Consider the following 18821-nt stretch of genomic DNA (forward strand, 5'->3'; position numbering starts at 1 on the left):
ACAGGTCTAGAAACAGGAAGTCCTGAGTTCAAATATGGCCTTAGACTCTTCCTAGCAGTTTGACCCTTGGCAAGTCACTTAACTCCCATTGCCTAGCCCTTAGTTGTCTTCTGCCTTGTAACCAATACACAGTATTGATTCTAAGATGGAAGGCAAGGGTTTAAAAAGTGCTCATTGACTGGCTGCTTCTGTAATTTACATGATAACCATAGAAGAATCAGGGACCCCAGGTGGGTCTCCCCATCCCACCTTTCCTATCCTCCATATTTCTACCTCCCTTTTATCTGTATTTCCTATATTTCTTCTTCCCTTTCCCCTTCTCTATTGGCGTTTTCTTTCTCCATATTCTCACTTATTCCATCCTTTTCCATAAGTTCATGAATCCAGAAGAGGAGGGGGAACTCCTAAGCCAACTTATCTGGCTGCTTCATTCTCTTTTGTAACACAATTCATCTTCAAGAAAAAGGCAACCCTGGCTAGTATGATCATAGCAGAATGGGTGGTTGGATCCAGTGCTGGAACTTGAGGGCCTGAAGTCTCCTCTGTCTCCTCCTACTATCTCTGTTATCATGGAGAACTCATAGGCTTATGAACGCAGAGCTGGAGAGTTCTTAGAGGTTCCCTAACTCAGTTCTCTCATTTCACAGAAGAGAGAGTTGAAGCCCAGAGAGGGCATGACTCAACCAAGTAACACAGAGAACAGGTTTCAAAGGTAAAATTTGAATCAAGGACATTGCCTCTTAAATTTAGAACCAGAAGGGATCTTAGAGGTCACCTCTTTCAACTCTCATTTTACAGATGACAAAATTGAGGCTGAGGGAAAGACAATAGGGAGTATCAGAGGTAGAATTTGAAATGGAAAATAGAGGAGCTTAGATTTAGAACTGAAAGGAGCCCAACAGTCTTCCTCAATTACAAAAGGAAAAGTAGAGTCAGTGATTCATCTAAGGTTACCAAAGAAGAAAATTTCATGGTTGGGATTTGAATGACAAACTAGCTAATCTTTCCACTGCTCTATTCATTCCAGTGGACTTCATTTCCATCAGTTTCCTCATCTGTAAAGTGGAGATAACATTGCTTTCAGAAACTAAGGGTCATTGAGAAGTTCAGTAGCTTGACCCAGGGAAAACAATTTGCAAACCAAAGGACTTCAGCAGGTATAACCAGACTTTATTCCTGGCAAAAATGATGAAGGGAATAAGGGTTTGTCCTCACTGTTCCATGTTTCCCCGTTATTTCTCCCACTCCTTTTTTTCATTAGATCCCTTCCTTCCTCAGACATTCAGAGCCCCTGTATCCTCTCTAGCAAAATTTACATTCACAGGCACTGTGTAAAAAGTGCTTCATCTGGGGGATGAAAGACCTGTGTTCAAATCCAACCTATAGCCACTCACTAACTGGGTGGCCCTGGGAAAACCATTTATTCTCTGTTTACCCCATTTTCCACAGCTAGAAAATGGGGATGATGATAGGCACTCTTCCCAAGATTCTTGTAAGGATCAAAGGAGGTAATAATTGTAAAGAGCTTAGAGCATCTCAGGAGCCAAAAACATATTAGCTCTTAGGAATACTAAGGTGTAAGTGATTGGTGGTATCTGGGAGCAAGACTCCTTCCTTAAACCTTCAGCAAACATTAATTAAGCACTTAATCTGTGCTAAAAGCTGGACTAGGTCATACTATAAAGAATGAAATAGTCTCTACTCCCGAGGAGCTTACACTCTAATGAGAAGAGAACAAGTACTTCTAACTCTACATGTGGAAAAAAATAGGTCCCTTCCTTTTCAGAGGGGAAAAGAATATATATGTAAATATATACACCCATGAATATAAACATGTACCCACATATATGTATATACGGACACATTCATCTCTATATAAAGATGAATATATATTCCTTTCCTTACATATATGTACAAGTATGTATGTGAATATTTGCATGTATGGATATATAAGTACATGCCTACATATGTAATTATAACATGTATACAAGTTAACACCTCCTGGAGGCAACTGCCTTTTAATAGGAGCCAAAGTCTTAAGTTAAAGGAATGAAGTTCTAACAGTAGAATTCTGGGTATCAGCAGAAGGGCAGAGAGATTGTTTTCTTCTTTTTTGTTTTGAGGAAAGTTAAGAAATGAAATCTCTTTCCTCTATCCCTAGGCTCCTCTGGCTGGGCCAAAGGCCTTCCCTCACTACTGAGCTTTCTCCTCACAGAGCCAGGTCACTGGATGAGATAAAAAGCACAGAGGGTTACCTTGGTCTTGGGCACAAGAAAGTGCATTCTCAATAAGATGCAATACAGACTGAAAAGTCATAAATGGCACACTCAGCATTTGGAAAGGGCAGGGCATCCTAGGGGATATGCTGGAGCCTCAGGCTGCTCCTCAAAGTGCCAAGATTCCTTCATTATATAGGAGAACCAAGAAAAGAAAAACAGCCTGTAAATGCCTCAACAGAGTCCAAATTTCACCAAATGAGATTTCTGGGAAATTAAGTGAAGGAAAGCAATGGACTGTGCTAGCTTGTGCCTCTGCTCCTTGGAAGCCCTCGAGGGACTGCTGTCTGTCCTTAGCAGGCTCTGGCCAGCTGGAAGCTCCCATTCCTAGACTTTTCTGGGTGAACCAACAAAGGCCAGGACCTGACACTGAGATCATAGTCAGAAAAGCTCTGGAGGTTCAGCTTTAATGAGGAAAGTCAGCTGGAGATGGAAGTGTGCTAGAGGGCAGATGGTGAGAGCTAGAAAGGGGCAATCTTGGGCCTGAGAAGGAAACAATTCTCAACAGTGAGAGCTAGCTGGCCCAAAGGGGGATATTGTTGATGTTCTCCTTGGAAAGATTTGAACCAGGGCTGGAGGCTTACCTACTTGTCAGGAATGCTATGGAGTGGAGGCCCACTGAGACATGAAAGAGAATGAAAAGCTGGTCTCCCTCCTCTGAGATTCTGCAATCTCTTACAAGTTGCTGTTGGGTCCGCCATGGTTGTTTAGCTCATGATAGCACCTACTGCTTTTACATCTACCAAAGAGAACTTTCATCATCATCAGGTGCCACCTAGATAATGGCTGGAAAAAGGTTCCCTCAGTGGCCAAACAACTAGAGTTGTCCAAAAAGGTACAAGCCCCCTTGGAAGTAGTGGGTTCACCTTCATTGGAGGTCTCCAATCATAGGATTAGAGAATCTGGAGAGTCTAGAATTAGAAGGGACCTTAGAGGCAGCTGAGTTCTATCCCCATCATTTCTCAGATAAGAGTGGGAAGGAAAGCTTCTAGGTTTTTAAAAAATCATTTAAAAAATATTTGGTCAGATGTAGAAACAATTTGACCCTCCCTTCTACCCCCCCACTTCCTCGAAGAAGACAAGAAATGTGATGGAGGCTGTACATATATTATCAAGTAAAGCCCATTTCCCGGTTGGTCATTTTATGAAACAAGATACATATTGTTTACTCCAGAGAAAAATTCATGGAGGAAGTAGAGTGAAGAATGATATGTTTCAATCTGCATTTGGACTCCATCTGCTCCTTCAAGGTTTTTAACATTTTATTTTTTAAACCCTCACCTTCCATCTCAGAGTCAATACTGTGTTTTGGCTCCAAGGCAGAAGAGCGGTAAGGGCTAGGCAATGAGGGTTAAGTGACTTGCCCAGGGTCACACAGCTGGGAAGTATCTGAAGCCAGATTTGAACCTAGGACCTCCCATCTCTAGGTCTGACTCTCAATCCACTGAGATACCCAGCTGCCTCCTTTTTAACATTTTATGGATATAAATAAAATACTCTTTTCCTTTGTCCTGAACTGGATTAAACCACTTACCTTTGTAGAATTCAATTTATAATACATGGTAACATAAGTTAAGTGCCTTAGAAAGGAGAGGGTGTGAATTTCAAAAGTCTCCATCTTGGTCTAGCACCAAAAAATTGTGCACACCCACACTACACGGGCATGTGCTAGTCAATGACAAATCAGAAATAACTAACTGCCCACCTGGGCTGTCCTAAGCCAAGCTTGAGTCACCATTGGCTCTTGTGAGGCACAGGAAGTGAGGTAGGGAACAGCCTCTGGAATTCGCACACTTCCTGTGGAGAGAGCAAAACACCAGTTGGTGTTAGAAGCTTGGACAGAGAGGAGGCCCGCAGACAGCTTCCCTTCAGATTGGTCACGTGAGTCAAGGACTCATTCGTTCCACCTTGGCCTTTGGGCCTAAGCTCCCTCTGCTTTGGTCAGAGGTTGAGTAACCCCCTTTCCCTTTTCTCCTCTCTCCTTCTCTCCCTCTCCTTTTCCCTACTCCCATTGTGATTAAACCTCCATAAACTCCATTCTGACTTGAGTGTTTCATTTTAGGAATTTCATAAGTAAATTCCTTGGCGGCCATTGTTCAATATTACAACAATCTTAAAAGGTGAAATTTTCACCACAACAAGGGGGAGGACTAAGGTGATTAATTCTTTTTAAATACCTAGACTTTCCATTTATTTGCTAATGGGGTTTTTGTTCCTGGACATCCCAACCCAGGAGGCTACTACTTTTCATCCTTGAAGGTCTCAACTTCCATTCCAATTTTCATATCAGAAAGATAATATTTTTTGGGGGTAAAGTGTTCCTTCAGTCATGTGCTTGAGCCAGTTTAATGAGAGGTGATTATCTAATTCATTGTTAGTATTTATATCTCAAATCAATCCTAATAATCGAGGGTGAACTTATTGTTCTGTTGATTGTTGATGCTTAAGAGAATACTGCTTAAAATGTTAACAATTCAAATTAAACTTAAAAGTGTATTGTTACTGGCTGTTAAACATTTACCAACACATGCCTGCATTCAGTATATTTAAATGAAAATGCTGCCTTTTCCATTTTGATACAGCACTTTGATTTTTTTTCTAGCTAGATCTATCCATCCTCAGCCTTTGACATTGTCAATTTCTCTCCTCTTTCATAATCTCTTCTTTTTAGATTTTCTTTTCTGGTTCTCCCTCTCCCTCTTTGATCTCTCCTTCTCTGTCTCCTTTGCTGGATCCCCCTCTAGATCAAGCCTTGTAACCACAGGTGACCCTCATGGCTCTGTCATGGACCTTCTTCTCTTCTCTCTCTATACTGCTTTATTTGGTGATCTCATTAGCTCCAGTAGATTAATTGCCATATTTATGCTAATGATATTCAAATCTACCTTTCTTGTCCTCAACTCTCTCCTCCTGCCCTGTCCCTCCACTCTTTTCTCTCCCTCCTTCCTTTACCTTCTAATTCTCCCTCTGCCTTGTATGTTTCCTAGTGCTTTCATTGGTGAATTTAGTTTTCACCATGGAATCCCACCCCCTCCCCTACTTATGGAGGTTAGTAGCCCATCTTAATTTATTTTCTGGCTCCCCAAGGGCACCTGAAAGGTTAAGTATTTTTTCCCCCTTGTTCATACATGTTTATGAAGAACTTGATGTCAAGAATTCTTGGCTTGAGGTTTCTGCTCTATCCACTGTGCAACACTATCCATTTTCCCACAGATTACATGATGATTGTTTTCCAAATTCCTTACAAAGTGCCATGTGAAGCTCAATGAGAAGTCAGGTCTTGGCAAGTTTGAACAACTGAAGCTGTTGATGTTGGGAAACACCAAACCAGCACCTGGATTTCTAAAGAGGCTCAAACTGAGCTTTGTGGTTGACTCTTGTCAGGATAATTTGTCTTTAACCTGAGGCTCTGCAGGAGGAATTTTCATGAGTTAAAGGACAGTTTCCAAGAAAGTTAAAGAATGGGAGCCTAGCTAAATAAGCTTCAAGAATCTTCAGAAACACTGGTTGGGATGTGACTCCTCTTTTAGGAGAAAGCAAGCCTCCTCTAGGCACGAAGCCTTGAGATTGGAGAAAGCCACTTGATTCTGTGAAACTGGATTAATGCAGTCCAATGGGGATGGTGATCAGAAAGGATATTGCTTTCCTTTCAGGGCATTTGAGGCAAGCATTTTACTTCTTTGGAATAAGAAACTGAATTAGGCTAGTGTTTTGGGTAGAATATTTTTAGTGACTTAATTATGACACATTCAGTGGAGACCCAATGAATTGATTGATTTTTTTTAATGATCTTTTCAACAGCATGCAACAGATTTATATTTTATTTAAAGCTTTCCTCCTGGGAGTGTTAAAGCATTTTAAATAGAAAGCCTTGTAACCAGCAAGAGGCATGGAATATCATTATCTCAAGTCCCCCAAGAAATCATTGAAAGGGGGATGGGGACCTGCAATTGGTATTAGACAAATGGAAACATTTGTTGGAGTAGGAAAGTAGCTTGCTCAAGGCCAGGGAATTTGTCTGATGCCAAGTGCTCAGGCTTTTCAAAGCAGTTCTATCTCCCTCTATTGCAAAAGGCCTGGGATTCATCATTAAAAAAATAGTCTCAGCCATTTAGTTTTCATCATAATTATGCATGTTTAATTATCACATAACTGTTTATTGCACTACATCTATTATTATACAACAAACTATAAATGCAATACTCTATTAGCATTCGTTATTAGATCCTAATCTGCTAATGTAGAATATATTAGGACATGTGGTTTCTATCAGTATATGTAATTATATTTCTATACTTTGATGGAGATGTGATCTCACCAAAGTGGGTATTTCCTCCATTGTAATTGCAAGTTTGATTATTATACTATCTGTAATAATTTAATTTATGCATAATTAATAAAATTGCATTATGTAATTACATCGTAATCATCTTGTTGGAGAAGTAGCACTGGGTAACGGATAGAGGGCTGCTCTCTGAGTCGGGAAGATTCAACTTCAAATCCTGTCTCTCAGACAAAGCCTGGCTGGATGAATGAGCAAATGAATAAATGAAAAGCACTTCTGACGTGCCTACTATGTGTAGAGCACTTTACCAAGCAGTAAACAGTCCCTACTCTCAAAAGACTCCCATTTTGATGGAAGGAATCAATGCATATGGCATGCTAGATGCCATGGGACAAAGGTCCCATGATCCTTAGGGGGAGTAGCAAAAAATGCCATTGTTTATTTTTAAAAATTTATTTATTTAGAATATTTTTCCATGGTTACATAATTCACATTCTTTCCCACTCCTCTTCCCTCTCTCCTCCTGAAGCCAACAAGCAGTTCCACTGGGTTATACATGTATCATAGTTAAAAACCTATTTCCATGCTATTCATATTTGCAGTAGAGCCATCTTTTAACACCAAAACCCCAATCCTGTCCCCATTGAACCATGTGACCAATCCTATGTTTTCCTTCTGTGTTTCTACTCCCACAGTTTTTTCTCTGGATGTGGATACATTCTTTCTCCTAAATTCCTCTGGATTGTCCTGGATCACTGCATTGCTGCTAGTAGCAAAGTCAGTTACGTTCAATTGTGCCACAGTGTATCAGTCTCTTTGTACAATGTTCTCCTGGTTCTGCTCCTTTCGCTCTGCATCACTTCCTGGAGGTCATTCCAGATTCCATGTGTGATAGAGGCTGGCACTAGAGAAAAAGTGCCAGACTGAAGAGTAGGTGAAATTGATCACCTCAACAGGGGAGGGGCCCCAGGAGTGAGTTTCTGGAGGAGAGAAGACTCTGGTGAGGAGAGCAGGGAAGGTCTCTCCATCTGGAAATGTCAGAGAGAGAGAAGGTGGAAAAAGACTTTCTCCTGAGGGTTACCCACTTTTCCTGCTGGTGACTGGAAATCCTTCCCCCTGACACTTCCCAAATGAAGGGACTTTCTGAAGAGAAACTTGAACAGACTTTACCTCAGTTCCAGTTGCCCAGGGGTGAGTCAAGCTGACTTTCTCTCAGGGGGGCTCAGACTGCCAAGGCCTGAGTTCCCCCCAAACTCGAGGAGGGAGGAAAAGTGTTTAGATAGAGACAGGGACCCCCTTTTCCCACTTTATTTTCCCATTCTTCCCTGCCCATTATTCCTTTCGTATTACCTGATTGAGTTAATATTAAAAGTTATCTGTTCCCCAAGCTGAGTGTGAGTGAATGAATCAAGGGGAGACCTTTTGGTCTTGAGTAGTGGAGGGGGTACAAGAGGGACAAGAACGAATTGGGGAGAGCAGTGTTGGCTAAGGAGGGAAGGCAGAAGAGGGAAAATTTTTCAAACACCCTCTCCTCTCTCTGAGCCAACCCATTACATCTGCTGTCTCCCCCTGGATTCTGCTTTGTAGGAAGGGAGTTCTCCTTCCTTTCTCTCTCTCATACCAAAAGCCCAAGCCTCCTTTGGGGGGTACATCCCCTCTCTATTTATTTTTTTAAAACACATGGGGTACAAACCCAGCAGTGCTATGGCTGGATCAAAGGACAGACAGTCTTTTAGCACCCTTTGGGCATAGTTCCAAATTGCCCTCCAGAATGGATGGACCAATTCACAACTCCACTAGCAATGCATTAATGTCCCAGTTTTGCCACACCTCCTCCAACATTTATCACTTTCCTTTGATGCCATATTGACCAATCTGCTAAGTGTGAGGTGGTTCCTTAGCATTGGAAAAATGTAATTCTTTAATATAATTTTTACTGATACTTATGTACATTTTTCATTTGACAGAGCCAAGGACTTTTGTGAAGAAAAATTTATTTTCTTGGTTTTCAGTAGTTGTGGTTGCTCATGAGGCAGGGGTAGGCACCCATGATATTACAACAAATATTATAGTAACAAGAAGAGTTTTACTGGCTCAGACCTATGATTTCATTGATGTAAAAAATCCCCAAATTAAAAAAAAAAATCCCCCTTCCAAAGCCCCTCTCCAAGTTTCTTGTTCCTTACTGTCTTAGCAAATTGCCTGGGATTGTAAAAATTAAATTTAGTCTCTAGTAATAGAAATGTTATATTTTATGAGGTTTATTAAAGATTATTAGAAATCAAGGAATAAAGAAATACAAAATAAGAAAACCACATGCCTAGGGCTCATTAGCCCATTCACAGCTTACTTTACTACATATTGCAATGACCGAGTAGAGGAAGAGGACGAGGTAGGCATTACAGCCAGTTTAAATATTAATTGTGATCTCCCCCAAGTGGAGACTCAGGTGAGATTATAGGGAATTCTGGGAAATACCAAGAACTTCTGGGGATTGAAGTATAGGGTTCAAATCTCCATTTTTACATACCCCCTGTGATTGTATTGGGAAACCAGTTGGGAAACATAATCAACTTAAAGATTACAATAATTTGAGGATAAGAGGAAAAATAACCCAAGCCCATGATTACTAGGCACATTGAAAAAAAGTCAGTTAGGGGGCAGTCCCCTTTGGCATAAGAGTATACATACAAAACAAATGCATTCAAACCCCACACCCAAAGTTCATTCTTGATCTTTCTTGTACAGTTTGTGGTCTGTGGAGGCATCTTCATGGTGTCTTCTCCAAACAGTTCAGTTTCTGGATTTGGAGAGGTATCATGTTTCTTAACCTAAAATTTCTCTCTCAAGGAATTTAAACTTTGCAATTTAAAATAACAATAAATTTTACATTTTTACATACTCCCCCTGAAGAGGGTGATTGAAAAACACAGGGATCATTTAGGAATGCATGGCTAAGTTATGAGGTATATGAATAAATTGGCAAGAGAAATAAAAAACATCAAAAAATCCAAATTAAAAAAAGATAATTTCTGGATGAAATATAGACTATCAAAGTCTTATGTGTGGAAATTCCAAGTAAAGGAAAAATAAATCTAAAACAGATCCTTGAATCGGGGCCCAATTAAAATGATCTAAGCAATGATGCATTTACCCAGTCAGTAGCCAGGACTATAGAAAGTTGTGACATTATGAAAGACAGAATAGGGACTAGATTATAGGAGCCATGTAGGAAACAAATTTTGGTACTTGTCTATAAGTATTTTCACAAAGAGAGTAGATACAAGGAAGGCCTACATCTTAACGTATGTTAAGTGTCGCAACCTTGAGTCTTCACACTAGGTTCAAGTCCTTTGTATTGGCTTAGAAGTACATCAGACCTACCTGGATTGGTTTCTTCTTTTTTTTTTTTTGACCTGTGTGCTCTTTTGGCACAATTCAGGTTTAGCTTTGTGCTTCTTTGGCCCTGTGCAATGGCTCTTGTTCTGTAATCAGACAGAATCATTAGGCAAAGTCCCATAATTTTTTAAAACAATTAGTGGCATCATTTTTACAGTATCAAGCTTTTGGGGCATGCATTGACATTATAGCAAATGTACTTTAAACTTATATTACTGCAAAAGAAAATCTTAATACTGGTGACATGTGCTTCAAATACAAAAAAGGAGAGAAAAAATAAAACCAAAATAGTATATTGCACATAAAAGAAAAATATAATAATAAAAGAGTTTTTAAATTAAAAATATAGCTTATAATCTTTGTCACATGGTGTCAGCTAAGGAAATATAAAATACAAGGTTTCTCACCAAAAATGAGAACCATTTCCTCTTCATACCTGGCCATGATCCACTGTGAGTACAAGCACAAATGAATTTCACAAAGTAACAGTTTTTTATAAAGAACAGTAGTTCAAAATCCCCCAAATTTTCAATAGCCCAATTAATTACAATAGCAAACAAACCCACTATAATTTTTCACATTAGTTGCTGTATGGCATTTTTAAAAGCCTATGAACTGATAGATATTTGTCACAATTTTTACAAATGTAGCAAATCTTTCAACCTTGGTAAACATATTTTTAAACAAAGTAGAACTTATTTGGGTCTAGAACATCATCAAGAAATCTAGATATCATTAAAAATATGGCAGAGGAGTCTAGGAAAAACCCAAATCTTTGTACTGTTGATGTTGGGTAAAGTGAGCTGAAGAGTTATAAATGAGAGATGCTCCTCTTTGGGGAGTCATCCAGAGTGGTACAATGCCCTGGGATTAACTTCCCAGCTCCTTTGGTATGAGACCGTGATGTTCCATCCATTCACATTTTTATAAATGTGGAGGTGGGGATTATAATTGTATTTCACTTCAGCTACTAAAATGGACCTTACCTCCTGTTAGGGGCAGGAAAAATGACCAGAGTTGTTGGAAAAAAATCTAAAAATGTCAAAAGACCCCTTATAAATCAATTTGAGGTATTCATCTCATTAAAATTTCCAAAGGTTGTTATATAATTGTAACCAGTTTTTATGAAGTATATCCATCCTTTAGGTGACAATTTACAAATTAAAAACAGAAAAAGGGCTGTTTTTATATAGGCTTATTCAATAGTATTTGTTCAGTATAGTTATAGGGGAAAAGCAAAAGAATATAACAGTAGCTAAAACCCAGTACATTAAAATGATTCAGTGTAATAGAATAGTATTGAATGCATTAATATATGAACTTAAAAACCAACAAAATTAAATCTTAGACAAAACAATCAACAAAATGCAATAAAATACAGAGATTTTTTATAAAACATTGGATTCTGAAAAGTCTTAAAATATAACCTCTAGTCTCTTTAAAGTTTCTTGGTTTTTATCCATTTAGATGCCTATTGTCTAGAAGGCAGAAGATTGGTAAGGGGTAGGCAATGGGATTCAAATGACTTGCCCAGGATCACTAAGCCAGGAAGTGTCCAATGCCAGATTAGAACCTAGGACCTTCCATCTCTAGGCCTGGCTCTCAATCCACTGAGCCACTGAGCTGCCACCCCCCCCCCCTATAGTGAGGGTGGGTTTTAGGAATCTCAAATTGGGCCAAAGATTTGCAGGGAGTTGAAATTTTCTCATGAATCTCAGGTGAGATTAAAGAAAAGGACCACCAGTGCACTCAAAAGATACCCTTTGAAATAAGCCATGCTTATAACTTTCTGTTTGGAAAAGTCTCTTCCTTCTCCTTGTTGTCCCACCCTGTGGTCCCTGTAGCCTAAGGATGAACACCTTATTTTTATCAGCTGGTGTTTGTGAGTCCTGAAGAAACTGGTGCATCTACCAGCAGCCTAGGTCCTGGGGCTGGGCCTGAGGCCAGAGTTGCTGGGGCTGGGACCAGGTGAGCGATCTGAATCCAGAAGGTCCAGAGCAGATGACTGCAGGCAGGAGTGCATAACAGGTAAGCAGGCAACAGGAGTGAACTGAGTCAGAGGCTTTGCTGAAAAGTCTTGGAGAAACATGGCTTAAAAAACATTATCTAGGCTATCTAATTAAAAAAATAATTGAGAAGTTCTCATCCAAATCTTGTGGTTGCCAAAACTGTAAAACAAATTTAGTCTCTAGTAATAGAAATATTATATTTTATGAGGTTTATTAAAGATTATTAGAAATCAAAGAATAAAGAAATGCAAAATAAGAAAACCATGTGCCTAGGGCTAATTAGCCCATTCACAGTTTACTAATCGCCCAGGTGGAGACTCAGGTGAGATTATAGGGAATTCTGGGAAATACCAAGGACTTCTGGGGATTGAAGTCTAGGGTTCAAATCTCCATTTTTACAGGATATAGAGGGATTTTCATTTATTCATTCATTCATTTATACTTCCACAATGCTCATGCATGACATACCATGATTGAAATGCTTCAAAAAGCAAGTTATCTTCAATTTGTTGAATAATTACCTATTTTAGGAGGTTTAATGGCTATGATTTATATGTTGCCAATGAACTTCAAACTTTAGGTACATTATTTTTTTAAGAGAGCTATGATTTTATAAGTATTTTGTTATTGTGGGAAACCCCTAGTGTGGAAATTCCCTCCTCCAATGTTGCCTGATAACCCTCTGCTTCCCCCCACCTCATAATTTCTGGTATTAGTTGCCCAGGATGCTGAGAAATGACTTTACCTGGATCACAGAGCCAGCACTTATCTAAGGTATTCCTAGGCCTCCCTGACTCGAGACTATCCTTCTCCCTAACCACCATCTAGGATACCACATTGCTTCTTATTAGTAAATAGACTTCATGTTTATAAAGTCCTTTCATGTTTTCCATTTTCAATATAAATGTGAGTTTGAATGATTTAGGACCATGCTATCTCTCTCTTAAAGCAAGAGGCACTGGATGGTGGGGAACCAGCTTTATTTCCCAGAAACTGCTTTGGAATGTTAGGCCTAACTGGTGTGGGTATGCATATCCAATTAGGAAGCCAGGGCTCTGCATCTAGGCCTGATCCTTACATTTCTCCCCTCAAGATTGTCCCAAGAACCACCCCTTCCCATGTGCATGATGGCCCTCCCTCACACTAGTTGTTAATCTATGTCCTTTCCATCCTCAAAATCCAAACTGAGTTTGGGGTAAAAAACTAGAGTTCTTGCCATGACCTGGTCTGTGTGTAAAGGTCATTGGTGGTAGACTAGCATAGTGCCTGGAAAATAGTAGGTATATAATAAGTGATTTTTTACTATTCTTTTTCCTATTCTCACTTGTTCTTTTGTTGCCATTATTGTTTTTAAGTGTTGGATTAGGGGTTAGAGGTCTTTGATTAAAATCTCAGTTCCACTGCTTACAAGTCATTTGACTTTTTCAAGGATATATGAGCAGTTATCTTTGATAATTTCTTGCAATGTGATGTCTAAGGTTTATTCTTGATCACAGCTTTCAGGTAGTCCAATAATTCTCAAATTGTCTCTTCTAGATCTAGTTTTAAGTCAGTTTTTTTTTCAATAAGGTATTTCATATTTTCCTCTGTTTTTTCATTCCTTTCATTCAGCCTTATTGTTTCTTGATTGCTCATGAAATCATTAGTTTCTAGATGGTCAATTCTTATTTTTAAGATTGATTTTCCTCTGTCAATTTTTGGTTCTCCCTTTTCAATTAGACCATTTCTTCTTGCATCACTTTCATTTCACTTTTTATCACTTTCCTTTCTTCTTGAATCACTTTTATTTCTTTTCCCCACTTTTCTTCTGTCTCTCTTAATTGGTTTTTGAAGTCTTTTGAGCTCTTTGAGAATTTTTGTCAAATCCATATTTTTCTTTTGGACTTTTTTTGTGTTTCCTTTGCTTTCACTGTCCCCTTCTGTGTCTTTACCTTGCTCTTTGTCTCCATAAAAATTATTTAGATTTAGGTGCTTTTTTAAATTGGTTGCTCATTTTCTTATCTAATTATAGGTAGACTCTCTTTTCTGAGAAGTTGGAGTATCCTCTTAAACTTCAGTCCTTGTTTGATCTTGTTATTCTTAGCTTATTTTCTGGGTCTGAGAGCTGAGAATACTGGGAGCCCCCTCCTCTTGCTGATTCAACCCTTGAGATGCTGACGGCTTAAGGACTTGCCTCAGGCTTGAACCTTAAATTTTTTATTTCACTTTGACCTTTATTGGATCAGGAGTTGATAAAATTCTAGCCCTAGGCTTAGACTCAAGTTTTTTATCTTTCTGTGTGTTTGATTCAATCAGGCACACCCTTGATTGCCCTGTCCAAGAGCTCCTCCCAGAGCTTTAGGCAGAAAGATCAGTACTTAGTAATTAGTACTATCAGCTACCACAAACTGTGCACTATGTCCTTATTCCAAGCCCAGATTGGAAATGCTGGCTTCATTCTGGGCCCACATGGATCAGCCCACTTCAGCCCAGACTGCCCTGGGCAGGGACTCTAGACTTCCTCACAGGTGTGTAATTTCAATAGGTGTGGGTTGGCTTGTATCACTATTTGTCCAGGTGGAATCTCAGAGTCTGAATGTTAGCTTGGGCTTAGGTTTCGAACCTGGGACAGCAGATGTGGGATGGGTGGTGGGTGGTTTGCTCTTTCCTCCTTGCTATAGCCTTTTGTTGGCTCTGCTTTCCTTCACCCAGTTCTCCAGATGATCTTTTCCTACCTTTTGGGTTTTTCTTTTCTTAAAAGGTATTTAACTCCATCTCCTTGTTGGTTCTTTCACTCCTGTATTCATTTTGTAGCAATATTTTAATCTTAGCCAGAGAGGATTCAAGTCATTTGATGTTGGACAAAACATTTTCTCTCAATTTCTTCATCTGTAAAACAAGGGATTTGGTCTTAACTCAAAATCCTTTTTAGGTTTGTTTGATGTTCTAGTTTGATGGTTCAGAGGATAGAGAGCCAGTCCTAGGGATTGGAGGTCTTAGGTTCAAATCTATACTCAGACACTTTTTAGCTATGTGACTATGGGCAAGTCACTTAATACCCATTGCCTAGCCCTTAGCATTCTTCTGCCTTAGAACCTATACATAGTATTGAGTCTAAAAAATGGAAGGTAGGAGTTTAAAAAAATCTTTTCAAGCTCTAAATTTGTGATCCTTTGGTATTCCTCCCTCCCTCCCTTCAAAAATGAACCTTCTCTTTCCACCTGTCACTTCATCAGAATTGTTTTTTTCAAGTACTGAAGGTGTTTGATGAAAATAGAACAACTTTCAGGGCCTAGTTTTAGCAGACAATTTTCTATAAGTGACCACATCTTCACAGTTACATGCTTGCCTAAGCAGTTTAGAGAATATAAACATCCCACTGAGAATATTCTTCACTGATTCTGAAAATGTCTCTTGATTTTATAGGGAAACATCTGACCCAAGAGCTTTCCTCTACTAGGATGTCTCCTATGTATCTACTAAGATAGTATAGCATCAATGAGGGAGTCAAAAAACAAGAACACAGGCTTCTGTTTTGGAAGATATTTTGAAGCCAAATGGAACATGACTTTTCTACAGATGTGAAGATGGTTCTCCTAGAATTTGACATCCATCTGATGCTCCCTCTTGGGTAGGACATGGTGGTGATTGATTACTTCAAGTCTGAGTATATGATGACTTCACTATGGAATTCCATGGCTGCTCAAAGTATTAAAAAGATGTTCTCTCCACCATCGCCATGGGAGAAATAAAGTGCTAGATAATGACTTTCACCCAGATTATTCCACATAATTAGATGACCATCCTAATGAGGCCACCAATTAGGGCTTCTATCTTGGACTAGCATTGCTAGTGGACAATAATCTGAGGCCATCATAGAAAAGAATAAAGAGAGGGGCTGGATAATGTTTGGGGAATTTGACAACACTTAGAATCATTTCAAGATGTTCCCTGACATAACAGCTCATCTTTCTAATGTTGATGTTTTTCCACTGATATTATATTGATGCAAATCACAGAACAGCATGAACCTAGTGTTAGGCAACCCAAAGGCAATGGAGAGTCACATATTGGAAGGAAATGATCTAAGTAACACATTACCATTAAAGACTTACTTTTATGCAATAAATGACAGAAAAAACCCACATGACCAAATATGAATGTATAATCCAAATACAAGGGGACAGATTATGAGGTGAGAATGAGGACTTGACAGTTCAATGCTAACAAAGAGGATTGGACTCAGAATACTGTAAAAGAGTTTTCAACAATTTTTCAGTCATGTCCAGATCTTTGTAAACCCATTTGGGGTTTTTGGCAAAGATACTGGTGTGGTTTGCCATTTCCTTTTCCATCTCATTTTAGAGATAAGGAAACTGAGGAAAACTGGGTTAAGTGACTTGCCTAGGGTCATATAGGTAGAAAGTGTCTGAGGCCAGATTTGAATTAAGGAAGAGGAATCTTTCTGCTTTCAGGCCCAGCACTCAATCCACTGTGCCATCACTTCTTTCCCATCACTTCTTTGTGTGATCACAGGCAAGGCATTTTCTCCCCTTTAGGCCTCAGTTTCCTCATCTGTAAAATGAAGGAGTTAGACTACATAACCCCAAGGTCCTGCCCAGTTCTAGAGCTAAGCTTTTAGGAATGTTGAACTGGTACTCACAAAATACCAAAACATTCAAAGAAGAAGGCCTCCCATACTTGAAGACAATCTTCATTGTAGAATCTGTTACAGACAAAAGAGCGGTTGCCTTAAATTGTGACCACAAAAACATGGTTTCAGGACTTTGAATTTCCAAAATTGTATTTTTTTGTGTCTTGATTTTATATTAAAAATAAAGTGGTCACTATGGGAAAATTTCCCAAATATGAAATACCCAAGTCAGCTGGGTTTTATGGAGATTTTAATTAATACAAATAAGGAATTAATGAAAAGAGAAAGAGACAGAGTAAGTGGAAATAATAGGAAGGCTAGGGCCTAGGCCAATGGCCTAGGCCTTTTCTTTTTTTTTCTCATTTAAAAATTTTATTTATTTAATTAATTTAGAATATTTTTCCCATGGTTACAAGATTCATGTTCTTTCCCTCCTCTTCACCCCTTCCTCCTGGTACCAATGAGCAATTCCACTGGGTTTTACATGTATCATTGTTCAAAACCTATTTCCACAGTATTGCTGTTTGCAATAGAATGATCATTTAAAGTCAACAGCCCCAATCATATCACCATCAAACCATGTAATCAATCATATGTTTTCTTCTGCATTTCTTTTTTATTTTTTTTTATTTTTTTTAAAATATATTTTATTTGATCATTTCCAAGCATTATTCGTTAAAGATCATTTTCTTTTCCTCCCCCCCACCCCCCATAACCGACGCGTAAGTCCACTGGGCGTTAGATGTTTTCTTGATTTGAACCCATTGCTTTGTTGATAGTATTTGCATTAGAGTGTTCATTTGGAGTCTATCCTCTGTCATGTCCCCTCAACCGCTGTGTTCAGGCAGTTGCTTTTTCTCAGTGTTTCCACTCCCATAGTTTATCCTTTGCTTATGAATGGTGTTTTTTTCTCCTGGATCCCTGCAAGTTGTTCAGGGACATTACACCGCCCCTAATGGGGAAGTCCATTACGTTCGATTATACCACAGTGTATTAGTCTCTGTGTACAATGTTCTCCTGGTTCTGCTCCTCTCGCTCTGCATCACTTCCTGGAGGTTGTTCCAGTCTCCATGGAACTTCTCCACTTTATTATTCCTTTTAGCACAATAGTATTCCATCACCAACATATACCACAGTTTGTTCAGCCATTCCCCAATTGATGGGCATCCCCTCGTTTTCCAGTTTTGGGCCACCACAAAGAGCGCAGCTATGAATATTTTTGTACAAGTCTTTGTGTCCATTATCTCTTTGGGGTACAGACCCAGCAGTGCTATGGCTGGGTCAAAGGGTAGATATTCTTTTGTCGCCCTTTGGGCATAGTTCCAAATTGCCCTCCAGAATGGTTGGATCAATTCACAACTCCACCAGCAATGAATTAATGTCCTTACTTTGCCACATCCCCTCCAGCATTCATTACTTTCCTTTGCTGTAATGTTAGCCAATCTGCTAGGTGTGAGGTGATACCTCAGAGTTGTTTTGATTTGCATCTCTCTGATTATAAGAGATGTAGAGCACTTCTTCATGTGCTTGTTAATAGTTTTGATTTCTTTATCTGAGAACTGCCTATCCATGTCCCTTGCCCATTTATCAATTGGAAAATGGCTTGATTTTTTGTACAATTGATTTAGCTCATTATAAATATGAGTAATTAAACCTTTGTCAGAAGTTTCTATGAAGATTTTTTCCCAATTTGTTGTTTCCCTTCTGATTTTAGTTATATTGGTTTTGTTTGTACAAAAGCTTTTTAGTTTGATGTAGTCAAAATTATTTATTTTACATTTTGTGATTCTTTCTATATCTTGCTTGGTTTTAAAGCCTTTCCCCTCCCAAAGGTCTGACATGTATACTATTCTGTGTTTACCCAATTTACTTATGGTTTCCTTCTTTATGTTTAAGTCACTCACCCATTTTGAATTTATCTTGGTGTAGGGTGTGAGGTGTTGATCAATTCCTAATCTCTCCCACACTGTCTTCCAATTTTCCCAGCAGTTTTTATCGAATAGTGGATTTTTGTCCCAAAAGCTGGGATCTTTGGGTTTATCGTATACTGTCTTGCTGAGGTTGCTTTCCCCCAGTCTATTCCACTGATCTTCCTTTCTGTTTCTTAGCCAGTACCAAATTGTTTTGATGACTGCTGCTTTGTAATATAGTTTTAGGTCAGGGACTGCAAGGCCCCCATTGTATGTGTTTTTTTTCATTATTTCCCTGGATATCCTTGA

General features: G+C 39.0%; 1 long non-coding RNA gene across 1 annotated transcript; it reads left to right on the forward strand.

The window, feature by feature from the left end:
* The first annotated feature begins 11835 nt into the window (after positions 1-11835).
* LOC130454270 (uncharacterized) lies at positions 11836-15715 on the forward strand. Its single transcript, XR_008911930.1, has 2 exons — positions 11836-11988; positions 15375-15715. It is a non-coding gene; the product is annotated as an uncharacterized LOC130454270 (long non-coding RNA).
* The last annotated feature ends 3106 nt before the right edge of the window (positions 15716-18821 follow it).

This window comes from Monodelphis domestica, chromosome 5, assembly GCF_027887165.1.
Source record: "Monodelphis domestica isolate mMonDom1 chromosome 5, mMonDom1.pri, whole genome shotgun sequence".
Classification (NCBI taxonomy): Eukaryota; Metazoa; Chordata; class Mammalia; order Didelphimorphia; family Didelphidae; genus Monodelphis; species Monodelphis domestica.